Source organism: Schistocerca gregaria, chromosome 4, assembly GCF_023897955.1.
Source record: "Schistocerca gregaria isolate iqSchGreg1 chromosome 4, iqSchGreg1.2, whole genome shotgun sequence".
Lineage (NCBI taxonomy): Eukaryota > Metazoa > Arthropoda > Insecta > Orthoptera > Acrididae > Schistocerca > Schistocerca gregaria.
Window position 1 is genome coordinate 281293990 of NC_064923.1, and position 12366 is coordinate 281306355.

The window sequence follows — 12366 nt, forward strand, 5'->3', positions numbered from 1 at the left end:
GCATTTTGCAGACAGAGTAGAGCCAATTTATCCGCTATTGTAAGACCTACTGAGAAAAAATTAAGAATACAATTCATTAGGAAAATTTCATATAAATTTAGCTGACGTATTTTTTCAATAGCGCATTTCTTTTGTTACGCAACCGTTAGCCATTGCGTGTGAATGTTCCACGGGAAAACCACTCTGATATTAGTAACAACCATTCTTTAATTCATTATACAAATAATCAGATACAGTTTACGGTAATTAATATCATACACATCAAAAGTAATTTGCACAGTTAAGTTCTGTTTAAGAGTGGAGTAGCGAAGACGATTCTAGATGAGACACTGTAATCGGAATTTAAAAGTACTCGTACTTGCTTTCACAGTACTAGCGATGGGGCTTTAACACACACAGTTTTCACACAGCGAGTTCCAACTTTTGTAAGTTTCGCTATTAATTTATTTGTCACATCCATTCTGTGTCCACATTTCGGAGCAAATGAGTTAAGGGCAGAAAGAAAGAGATATGATGTGACAGAACGATTCTGAAATTTGAGTGGACTGATAGAGGACTAAATGAGGTGGTTTTCTACAGAACCGGCTGGGAAAAGTACATGTGGGTAACATTCACAAGAAAAAGGGTCATGATGGGAGACGTGTGTTACTTAAGGGAGTAATTTCCATGTTGACTAGAAGTGGCGCCCCAACCTTACCTGGGCACATTAGAAGAAGACGAGTATGATTTCCAAATTCGTATGGCAAATATTAAATTTATCATCACTTTCCAGAATAGAAATTTTATGTATTTTTTACCGATTGTGTAGCAAATGCTCACTTCTTCAGCCGCACTGCTACTTGCTTTGGGCTGCATGCAACCCGCGTGCCGTGATTTGGACCCCATGGTCTAGAGAGAGACACAGATGGCAAAAAATGTGTTGTGATATAGATCCAATAAATAACTGAGGACATTGGGTGGAAGTGCTACTAGGAATTGAAAAGGTTGCCACAGGAAGTCATGTTGCGACTCATCAGACTAGTCAGCACACACAAGACTCGCAAAGAAGGTTATTTGCTTCTGGCTATCCTCACAGCTTTATCTCCTAGATATTTTTCAAGTGCTGTGATCTGGTGAACGAGCTCCGTCTTATTTCCCATTATTAATTTAGGAAATTCTCTATTGCTCTGCAATCTTTATCAATGACGCTGTTCATCAAATTACAGTTGAATCTACTATTAACCGACGAGTCATGGGATCACAACCAAATGCCACATCATAATACACAAGTTTGCAGTCGACACAAGAGGTGTCTACAAAACGTGTTCCTCCTGGTGAAATATTCATTGTAGGAATATTCTTCTAGTCGTAAATGTAACCTCTAACCTCATTCAAAGAAACGTGTTTGTCTATGTAATAGCGGATCCTTTTTATCTAGTTCTTCACACAAGTCAACATTAAAGGTAGATTGCAACTGAGAAAAAGTAAGATTTCACGTCGGCGATAAAATAATTAGAGATAGAGCACAAATACGGAGAGGGCAAAGATGAGGACGAAAATTGGTCACATCCATTAAAGAACGTGGCAAGTCCATGTAAATGATTCTATGTTTTATAGTTGTTTCAATTTTCAAGTTAGTCAAGTATTTGAAGTGTCTGTCCCGTTCACAATTTTACCCTTGGTATCAAGGATGGAACTGAACGGCAAATTGTTTTAGAATAAAGAAGTTCATTCAAAGACATATTACACTAACGGGAAGCGGAACAAAGGAATCTGAATTCTTAAACCTTGTGCACACTTGTATGTATTGTATTGTTTGTTAACCGGAGGCCTAGAAATTACGGAGAGGCTCCGTTCCCGCTGCAGCCGCAGTGGTCCACAAACCCACAACGACTACCGCAGTACACTTCGCCCCTCACCGCCCCACACCGAACCACTCTTTCACGGTTATTGTGCGGTTCGACCCCCGGTGGCCGCCCCCCCCCCCCCCCCCCCCCCAGGGGAACGTCTCACACCCGACGAGTGTAACCCCTATGTTTGCGTGGGTAGAGTAATGGCGGCGTACGGGTAAGTGGAGAACTTGTTTGCCCAGCAATCGCCGACATAATGTAGCTGAGGCAGAATATGGGAACCAGCCTGCATTCGCCGAGGCAGATGGAAAACCACCTAAAAGCCATCCACAGACTGGCCGGTTCACCGGACCTCCACACAAGTCCGCCGGGCGGATTCGTGTCGGGGATCAGGCGGTCGTTACCAAACCGGAATGCCGTGTGTTAGACCGCACGGCTAACCGGGCGGGCGTTGTGCACACTTACTTGGGTTGAACGTTGTGTAACTGAAACGCGGAACGTTTTCCACTTCAGAGGGATTTATGTAGTAAAAATCTGAGCAGCTGTCTCTCGTTTTATCCGAAGCTATTTTGTCGTTGTACTTCTGTTAGTTTCAATTTTGCAAAGTATTTTTCATTCTATTTCTTAGTTGATTACTCTCTGAACCCTCTCCTGTTGCTATCGTATATTCAGCTGAACTGGTCCTCTCACCGATCTGCCTTCCTGTCGCCCTCAAGTTTGCACTGGAATTATGACAATTAAAAAAAAAATGTATGCACTGCGTTAACCCAGGTGATTTTATTTGACAGATTGATAAGTTCATAATTATTCCATTCTACATCGTTTTAGCTACATATATAACCTGGCATACGCAAAATTTGTGGTTTTACACGTAAAAAATATTTATTTGGTCTGAATTTTTCGATAATAACCAGTCTTTTGTTTATTTATTAGTTAAAGAGCATCGATTTCACAGACATTGGAAACAGATCACCGACTCCACTGAAATGTCGTCAGGGAAGGAATCAAATCAGAACTGTTTGAAATATCGTAGAAAAAGTAACGTGCTCCAACAGTGCAGCTACTTGGTGCTGTTAGAGACACAGTGAGAATAATTTACTATTAGTTATCTTTTCTCGTGTTTGCTAATTGTGAAATTTCTTATGCAGAACTGACAAGGACCTAATTAAAAACTGGCAGTTGGAGACTGACGCGAGTTATTTGAGCAAGCTCGTTACTTTTTATCGGGAGTTTTTAGTTTCCTGGTTACATGAATATTAATTAGCTTTACAACTTCTGCTTTAAATGCAGGCGCCATTTGCAGAAAACGTGCCATGAATTTTTCAGAATACACAGACAGGTAGTACGCTTTATTCTCATGAGAAAAAAAAGGAAGACCACGTTTCTCAAACAGGACAGTCACGTACATTATACAGGGTTTTAGGACTGACAGTGCAGTAGGAATTTATCTCCTAGTTTTCAAGCTTACACAGCTTTACAAACAGAATACAACCTTTTCCAGTCTCGTTTTGCATGGTCGTCATTCTTTTATGGACGTCCACCATGGAGATGAAAAATGTAATGCAAGCAAAATATCATCTGATACTGACCAGTACAGTACTGTCCAATATAAATCCGTACTTAAATACTTCCGTGCACGGTGAGCTGTATGAAAAGCGTGTAACGACGATGTCTGTATGGTGGGAAGGTGATCTCGGGTCGCAAGATTCTTATGTAGCGGCGGTTTGGAAGAGAGATACGAACTCAACTACGAGTACCACAACGGCAAGAACACTTAGCGTGAACTGCGGGGTCTAAGTTCATTGAATGAGGGTGATTAATGGTCCCAGAAAACAGAGGTCATCAGTCTTCAGATTTTGGTAGTTATTTTAATATCAGTGGAATTTGTGGCTAATAATTGTCACATAGCACAGTCATTTATCAGCAATCTCTGCTGAGAAGATTGCTCCGTTGTACGTCATAGTAAGCCTATGGTTTTTTTTCTCTGTCTCTGAAGGCTATATCGTTTGCGGTATTCTTTTACCTCTAGCAGTAAGCACGTCAGATGCTCTGAACTTCTATATTGGTAGCTGTACAGCACATCGAACACAAATACCGGGGTGATTTCTTCAAGAGCGACAGTTTAGTCCTTGCTCCATTATAGTCCAGTGCCAAGTGTATCGATGTCGACCAATAATTGTAACTTTCCTCACACCATGCAGTAAAATATATATGACAAACTGTAACAGTACATATTACCGTACATACATGAGATTGTCTGCCTTGACTTTTCACTCTTTTCTACGGAAGGAAGATCCACCGAACACTCACAACGTTTTTCCCTTTGGACTGTATTTACTATGACATAAGTTTTCTACGCATCGTGCTGCATAACAATGTAAAAAACTATGTTGCAGAATCCACGGCTACAGTGGCTCTCTCCTGGATCCACCGATGATCATCATTAGACCCAGAATAACATCACTGTGACTGTTCCCGCAACGTTGGTTTCTCCAGTATAGGTTTTTACGTTACGACAAGGTGGTCCCCTGGGTCTACTGATCATCAGTAGACCCAGGTATGTCAGCTGATCCTGGCCGCGGAAACCTACGCGATTGTATTTTCAATACGATTGTTTCTCAACCAAGTTTTGTGGATCAGTAGACCCAGGTATGTCAGCTGATCCTGGCCGCGAAAGCCTACGCGATGGTATTTTCATTACGATTATGTCTCAACCAAGTTTTGTGGATACCATAGACTTCTTTTCCGTCCCTGTACCTCATTCATGTTCCCCGAAAGCCACGTCTTATGGGATGTTTTATTTCTCTTGTTTTAGTCATCATTCGTAAGGTTGACTGATTCAGTTCTCCAGTCCGTTTCAGTACACTCGCTGCATTCCTTATCTCTAGATTGTCGCACAGATGACAAAATGGTAGATATCGAAATAGAAGACAGAGGGATAGAGAAACAATTAAAATCGCTCAAAAGAGGAAAGGCTGCTGGACCTGATGGAATACCAGTTCGATTTTACACAGAGTACGCGAAGGAACTTGCCCCCCTTCTTGCAGCGGTGTACCGTAGGTCTCTAGAAGAGCGAAGCGTTCCAAAGGATTGGAAAAGGGCACAGGTCATCCCCGTTTTCAAGAAGGGACGTCGAACAGATGTGCAGAACTATAGACCTATATCTCTAACGTCGATCAGTTGTAGAATTTTGGAACACGTATTACGTTCGAGTATAATGACTTTTCTACTCTGTAGAAATCAGCATGGGTTTCGAAAAAGACGGTCGTGTGAAACCCAGCTCGCGCTATTCGTCCACGAGTCTCAGAGGGCCATAGACACGGATTCACAGGTAGATGCCGTGTTTCTTGACTTCCGCAAGGCGTTTGACACAGTTCCCCACAGTCGTTTAATGAACAAAGTAAGAGCATATGGACTATCAGACCAATTGTGTGATTGGATCGAGGAGTTCCAAGATAACAGAACGCAGCATGTCATTCTCAATGGAGAGAAGTCTTCCGAAGTAAGAGTGATTTCAGGTGTGCCGCAGGGGAGTGTCATAGGACCGTTGCTATTCACAATATACGTAAATGACCTGGTGGATGACATCGGAAGTTCACTGAGGCTTTTTGCATATTATGCTGTGGTGTATCGAGAGGTTGCAACAATGAAAAATTGTACTGAAATGCAGGAGGATCTGCAGCGAATTGACGCATGGTGCAGGGAATGGCAATTGAATCTCAATGTAGACAATACATAGAAAGATAGATTCCTAATCATTTAGCTACAAAATAGCAGGTCAGCAACTGGAAGCAGTTAATTCCATAAATTATCTGGGAGTAGGCATTAGGAGTGATTTAGAATGGAATGATCATATAAAGTTGATTGTCGGTAAAGCAGATGCCAGACTCAGATTCAGAACTCCAAGGGTTCTGTATTAGGTCCTACAGTCTTGACAGTGCTTGTCTGTGACATCATATCGTACTACTGTAAATACCACATGTATGCTGATAACTTCCAGTTATACATGAGTGCAAAATCAATAAATATGAAGACAGCTATTGAGAATGATTTATGTGCATTATCAAAATAGACATGAAATACAGAGTTAAAGGTCAGTTCAGCAAAACCAAAGAGGTCGTAATTGGTCGTGCAAGGCTCATTAGCCCGAAATACTGGGAATACCCATCATTTTCAACCCTGAATGTAACAAATAACTATTTCTCCTTCTCAGCAACGAGTCCACGAGTAATCACTGACGAAAACTTAAACTGTGCTGAGCACCTAACTGCCCTTTTGTTCTGAAAAAGAAAGTGGTACAAATTCTCGAACTGCCAGTTGTTGATTACGCTAATGTTATCATGTAAGGTGTTTCATATGAAAGCTCACGGACCCTGAAAGGAGATGACCGTCTTCACCATATACACCTGTGACGTTCGACTTGTTTAATCATATATCACGATCTCATTCAGAACTACACAGCCTTTGTGCAGACGACCCCAGAGATTGTCATACACACTGTCTCCTCTGCCGACTTATCAGTGTAAACAGCCCTTCCTATCTCTCCTCGACCTTAAAGCTCTTGTCTGAACAATAGAGCACGAACACTCGTTCTCATCAGAGAAAAATACTTTCTGCTCTCCCTCATCATTCATCCGCTTTCTAAAAGTCTCTTTCAGTAGCAGAGATCCATTGTGTAATGAACTCCTTGATTATGTAGGTTCTAACATATCTACTTAAGCGACAGTAATGTCTGACTTTGTTCCTGTACGCACTCGTTAACTAATTACAGCTAAGTATCCCTATTTTCAACCGGATGTTACTTATTTCCAAAAGATCTTAGCTAGTGAGGTACTCTCAAATTTCTCTCCCTCAGAATCATTTTTAATTCTATAAATACCATTTTATTACCATCATTCACATTAAAATTATTATCATTACTTCAATAACTACGATGTCAAAAAATACTGTGTGAGTAAAACCTTTTCCATGTAACAGAGGGCTTGAAAGCCCTAGTCTTAATCAAGTTAAATAAATAAATATAAATAAGTAAATTGTCCACATTTCGTGCTCACCCAGAGTCGCGCTCAAAACTTAGATTATTCTTCCCATCGTCTTTAGGTTTATATTTTTGGATTTCAGCAGCTGTTTCTTTTTATAGGTAAAAATTTTGTCTTATGTTCTTAACTATTATGTATTTCTTATATCGTCCTTCTTTACGTATTCTACCTACAGGATAGCAAAATTCATCCAACCCGCCAAGGGACCACTGTTGAAGAAATGTTTTCTTTTATCCACATATTCCATCACGAAGCGCAAGACATGTCAGCTTTTCAGGGTTGCAACCTCACTCGGTAAAAATGAAACCCTTTTAGGACCACTTTGCTTTACGTCTCTCTGTCTGTCTGTCTATTACGACCTTTCTTTCCTCAGGATCGGTCAGAGGTATCACGTTGAAATTTATGTCCAGTACTAAGGTCTACGGTTCCTCGGCGAAATAAAAAATTTTAGCTTCTGAGTGAATACAATTAAAAGACAGAAATTTATGTCACATATTTGGATACTTGAAAACTCAGCCATCAAAACTGTACATGAACTGTGTACACAATCAAGTTCGACCGAAACCCTGAGAGACAGAGTGCTATTCTCACTTGTCCGTTTTTCTTTCTTGTCCAATCTGAAATGTTGACGTTAGTTATAAACGGAGAGCAGCCAACGAATTTTGCAAACAAGCATAGACTGTGTAAGTATAAGAACCACTTCCCGACACAAGAAAAGTTTCATTAAAAAAAAAAAAAAAAAAAAAAAAAAGAGTCATACAGTAAAGAAAGTGGGTAACAGATAATCTTCTGTGATTGGAAGAGGTGCAGATGCAAGGGGTGGTCGTGAGGACCACCACAATCATCACTTCAACCAAAACTACGGCCGCTTCTCTTACTCATCCTTATTCTTTCTAAGCTAGAACTTAGGGTTGATATGATCTAGCTTTCCTGAGTATTTAGTGACATTTTGCTAAAGGGAAATTCAAAATTTGTCCTCCCCTCTTCAATGTCGAATCGATATGATGAACTGGACTTCACAAAAGAAACATAATGGCATTTCTGTTGACCTGTTTCGGGAAATATTTAATAGGAGAAACGAAAAAAAAGAAAAAACCTAGATCCGGTTAATCGACATGGGAAAGAACTATGCTCCTCCGGAACAGGAAGAATGTGGCATATGATGAAACAAGCAGTTAAACACTGACTAGAAAACTTCTGCATTTATGTCGCAACTGTCACAATATTCTTTCCATACCTACTAAAATATACTGAAATTAATTTAATCTGTCGTCATCTGCCAGCGCAGAGGTATAAGGTTTGCAAAAAAATCTTAAGGACCGGAGGAAGAGGCTGTTAAAGTAATCGTTATAAATATTTTAGCTTAGAACCATTAATATTAAGAAAACAAGTACAGCAATCTGTTTCGGGACTCAAACTCCAGTTATCTGTATGTCTTAAGTTGATCCCATATAAAATGAACTTCAAAAGCACTCAGGGTCAAAGCAGAATATGTGAACCACTTGACACAGATAACCATAGATATGGTGTCTCTCCTTGCCCTTTTTAACAACTGTGGAATATTACAGAAAGGCTGATGGCTCAGTACAAGCTATCAGAGCCTTACATATTTTACTCAATATAGGTGCACGTAGTGGCATCTAATGTGAGCGGTGCTTACCGCCTTCAGGAAGCAAAGCGTTTGTGGTGCGCGGTAACATGGATAGGCGGGGGAGACAATCTGGTGTTGCTGTTTTTAAAGGAAGGCGAGGACTTCATATCTGAATAATTCTGTGCTTTAATTTCTGATTTGAAAAGCGAAGAGCATTCAATGTAGCATTAACTTAAACAGTTAGATGATAATTAGAGGCTAAAATATTTATAACGAGAAACAATATTCCTAAACCTAGTCTTACGGAAAAACAAAACAATTCGTCCATTAGTGAAGGCACTAGTCTCCCTTTCCGTAGGATTATGGTCCACATCTCCATCCGTACAACTCCATTGAGGCTTTTCATATTTCCCTAAACCTTCACAAAACGAAAAACGTAGAATTCACAGTAGGAATTGGTAAACTCATAGGAACACGAACTGGACCGATCACATAGGCTCACTCATCTGAAAGGCAGGTAGCAGACTTCGATATAGTGGTAAAATAGAACGAAAATGTAATCAGCCTAGAATGTTACGTGTGAGGGACCCGTACCAGACAGGAATAAGAGGAGATACTGAAAGGTTTGTTGCACCCAGGGGTAATGTCACAAAGATGATGAAAGAACTGAACCGGTAGAGTCCTGAAGAAGACCGAATCCATCTCGAGAAGGACTAGTTACAAAGTTTGAAGACCGTCTTTAAATGATGATTTTAGGAATATACTACAACCCCCTACACGTCACTCACATAGGAACCGTGAAGACAAGATTAGATTAATTATATCGTGCATAGGTGCACTTAAAGATTATTTCCGTGTTCCGTACGTGAATGCAACGGTGAAAAGTTCTAGTAGCTGGCGAAATGGGACGAATCCTCTGCCACACACTTGACAGGGGTATGTGCAGCATGTACGTAGAGTTGTTGAAGTGGTAAATATTTCAATGGTTTGTACGGAATGGATACAGAGCTGTTGAAGTGGTAAATCTTTCAAGCAAAATGCCAGGTTGTTTTCTTTGGGAAGGCCGATTTACCTTCCCCATCCATGATCTACACCAGCTTGTGCGTCGTTTATAATGACATACTTGTAGACGTGACGTTACACCTCGAGCTTCCGTAATTCCTAAAGAATAAAACGAATTCAGTTGGTCTGGCGCCCGCAAATTATCTCCGTCGCCCCAGAAACTATACAGCCCGCGCTATCTAGCGGACGAAGGTCGCACTGACTGCTCGCTAGACACGGCTCAGCTAGGCAGCTGCAGACATAACCTTCAAATCACAGTCATGTTTGCTTAGAATATAAGTTACAGAAACGTGGATAGTACACAGTAGCCGGTGCACATAGCAGGCAATTACATTTTATTATAGGCTCTTAGTGCTGTTGGTAGGAAGAAAACCATCATTCGTTACTTACATTACTGTGCAAACTCTTCAGACGGCCAACGCTACTCGGCACAGTAACCGGCAAGCTTTTATCGAAGCTTCGATACTTATCGCTTTGAACGTAAGAGTATCGATACTTTAGCAGCGAGTTGTTCGAAGAAGTTCGGTGCTCGAGAAATGACGAGAAATGCTATCTGAAGATTTTTCAGACTGATTTATACGATAACGGAAGAATAACAATTCTGAAAGTGAGGAAGGGATTTTATCAGTTGGTGAAGGTATGGTGACATATTGTCTAACGATTTAGCAGGAATTTAACTGAAATAAATAATAAAAGCGACGTTAGGCCTATATGTTAAATGTGTATAATGGAGTATAATCGTCAGTGCTATGTACTTTCTTTTAGCAGAATTTTATTGAACATAAGCACATTTTATATAACATTTAACATTGGCACACCACACACCCGAATGTGGCTGTAAACAAAACTCGTTTCATAAACAGCTGGAACAGTAGTTAAGAACCCACCTCGCAGTCAATATTCGTCTGTTTCTATGTCATCGACATAAAAGCATCACATTTAACATGCACAGGTTGGTATAACATAAATCAGTAATAGCTGCGGTCAGTATAGAACACCCCTCCCCCCCCCCCCCCTCCACCCATTATCCAGTTAATAATTCGCTAACCAGTATGATGACTCGATTCAGTGATCATGCGCAATTTATTTTACGCTGTCCATGAGCGATATCCTACACGCTGGGAGAGAAATAACTAGGGGATTCAGTATTTCTAATTGTGGGAACGCACACCAGCACCTACCACAGAAGGTACAGTCATACGTCATTCTAGCGTGACGTTCAATGCTGTATGTTAGCCTCGAAGGTATATGAACAAATGAGTCCGCAATAATATCAGAAATCAATGATGAACTCGTAATAGTTTGTAACGTCGGTAAAAGAAGAGAAATGTGACCGTTATACATTAATTACTTGACGAACGGTATTAGTCGCCGTGTGATACATTGGTGCGATTATCTGCCAGAGACCGTGCACTTCACGTAACGTAAATAGCATTTAATTGCTGAATTATGATATCTAATACACCCAGGAATAAGAACACGTCAGAATAGGTTTGTGTTCCTATTTGGCATACTGGGACAATGTTTTCGAAATCGGTTGGTTAGAAAACGCTTTTTGGCTTGTAACTGTTGTTGGTTCTGTCTGGGATCCATTTTAGGTTGATATAAGGAGTAACAGCGAAAGTATACACACGAGTGCAGTGTGGCCTCGACAGGTTTATCTGACTCGATGGAGAGAGTCACAGAAAAGCCGAAAGATTTAAATTTGGTATATTTTCAAGGCGAAACGAGCAGTATTTCGTGAAATAAAAGTTTAACAAAATTTTAAGAAAAGTTCAACGAATAGTTTTGGATAACATGGTTGGACATATATTTTAAATTATCACTTAATGAAACAGTCAAGATCGCAAATAATCATTTACTTAAAATGATGGCCGTTATACCGGCCGTCTTCAGATATACGGCACAATACGTCTCAAGTCGATGGTGCACAGAACAGTGCGTGACGTCACGTTCGTTTACTGCAGTCAACGACCGTGAAGTCACGAAGTCACGCCACTTCTGTGCACCACAGACATCAGCCGTATTGTGCCGTAGATCTGCAGAAGGCCAGTGTAACCACCGAGACCAGAAATAAACGTGTATTTGCGATCTTGATTGTTTAATCAAGTAACAATTCAAAACGTGACTCTCAAATTGCACTAAAGTTTGTCATACCTGTATCTTCAGTTGATAACGTGTCCGCCCCCGGTAGCTGAGTGTTCAACGTGACAGAATGTCAATCCTAAGGGCCCGGGTTCGATTCCCAACTGGGTCGGAGAGTTTTCCGCTCAGGGACTTGTGTTGTCCTAATCATCATCATCAAGTCGTCGAAGTGACGTCAAGTCGAAAGAATTGCACCAGGCGAACGGTCTACCCGACGAAAGGCTCAAGTCACACGACACAGTTGAAAACGTAATGTAATAATTCTTAGTATATGCCTAACTAGTTGCGTCGGTAACGCAATGGCCTTCTAATCGCCGATCGTCCAAATCGCAGTTTCGTGATGTTCTATATGAGGTTCATCTTTAACAAGAGACAAACTACGCTTCTATTCAGCAACTCACTTGTTAGATGTGAGTCCATTAGACCTTGTATAAATTTCTGTTGGTGATAAATTATTCGAAACAGTTCTGAATGAATAAAACGCATGACACTGGTGTAATATTCTACAATATTTATTATTTTACAAACGGCTTTTGGCTGGTAAGAAGCTAAATGTGTGTGGCTGTGAACTTCTTGTGGATCGGAGATTTTAAACTAGGTGCATCTAAAGAATATCTCAGTATTCAAACATGAGGATCTGTAATCTTTGATGTAGTAGCACAAGGGGGCAATTATTTCAGCAAAATGTGATGTTTACTTT

At 40.5% G+C, this 12366-nt stretch overlaps 1 protein-coding gene across 1 annotated transcript in view; it reads right to left on the bottom strand.

Moving 5' to 3' along the window:
- The window catches only part of LOC126266954 (5-formyltetrahydrofolate cyclo-ligase-like), a 101927-nt gene extending 91950 nt beyond the window's left edge, over window positions 1-9977 (bottom strand). Inside the window, exon 1 of the mRNA XM_049971671.1 lies at window positions 9912-9977. The gene's annotated coding sequence lies outside the window, so the exon portion shown is untranslated. The remainder of the gene's footprint in view (window positions 1-9911) is intronic.
- Window positions 9978-12366: the final 2389 nt, after the last annotated feature.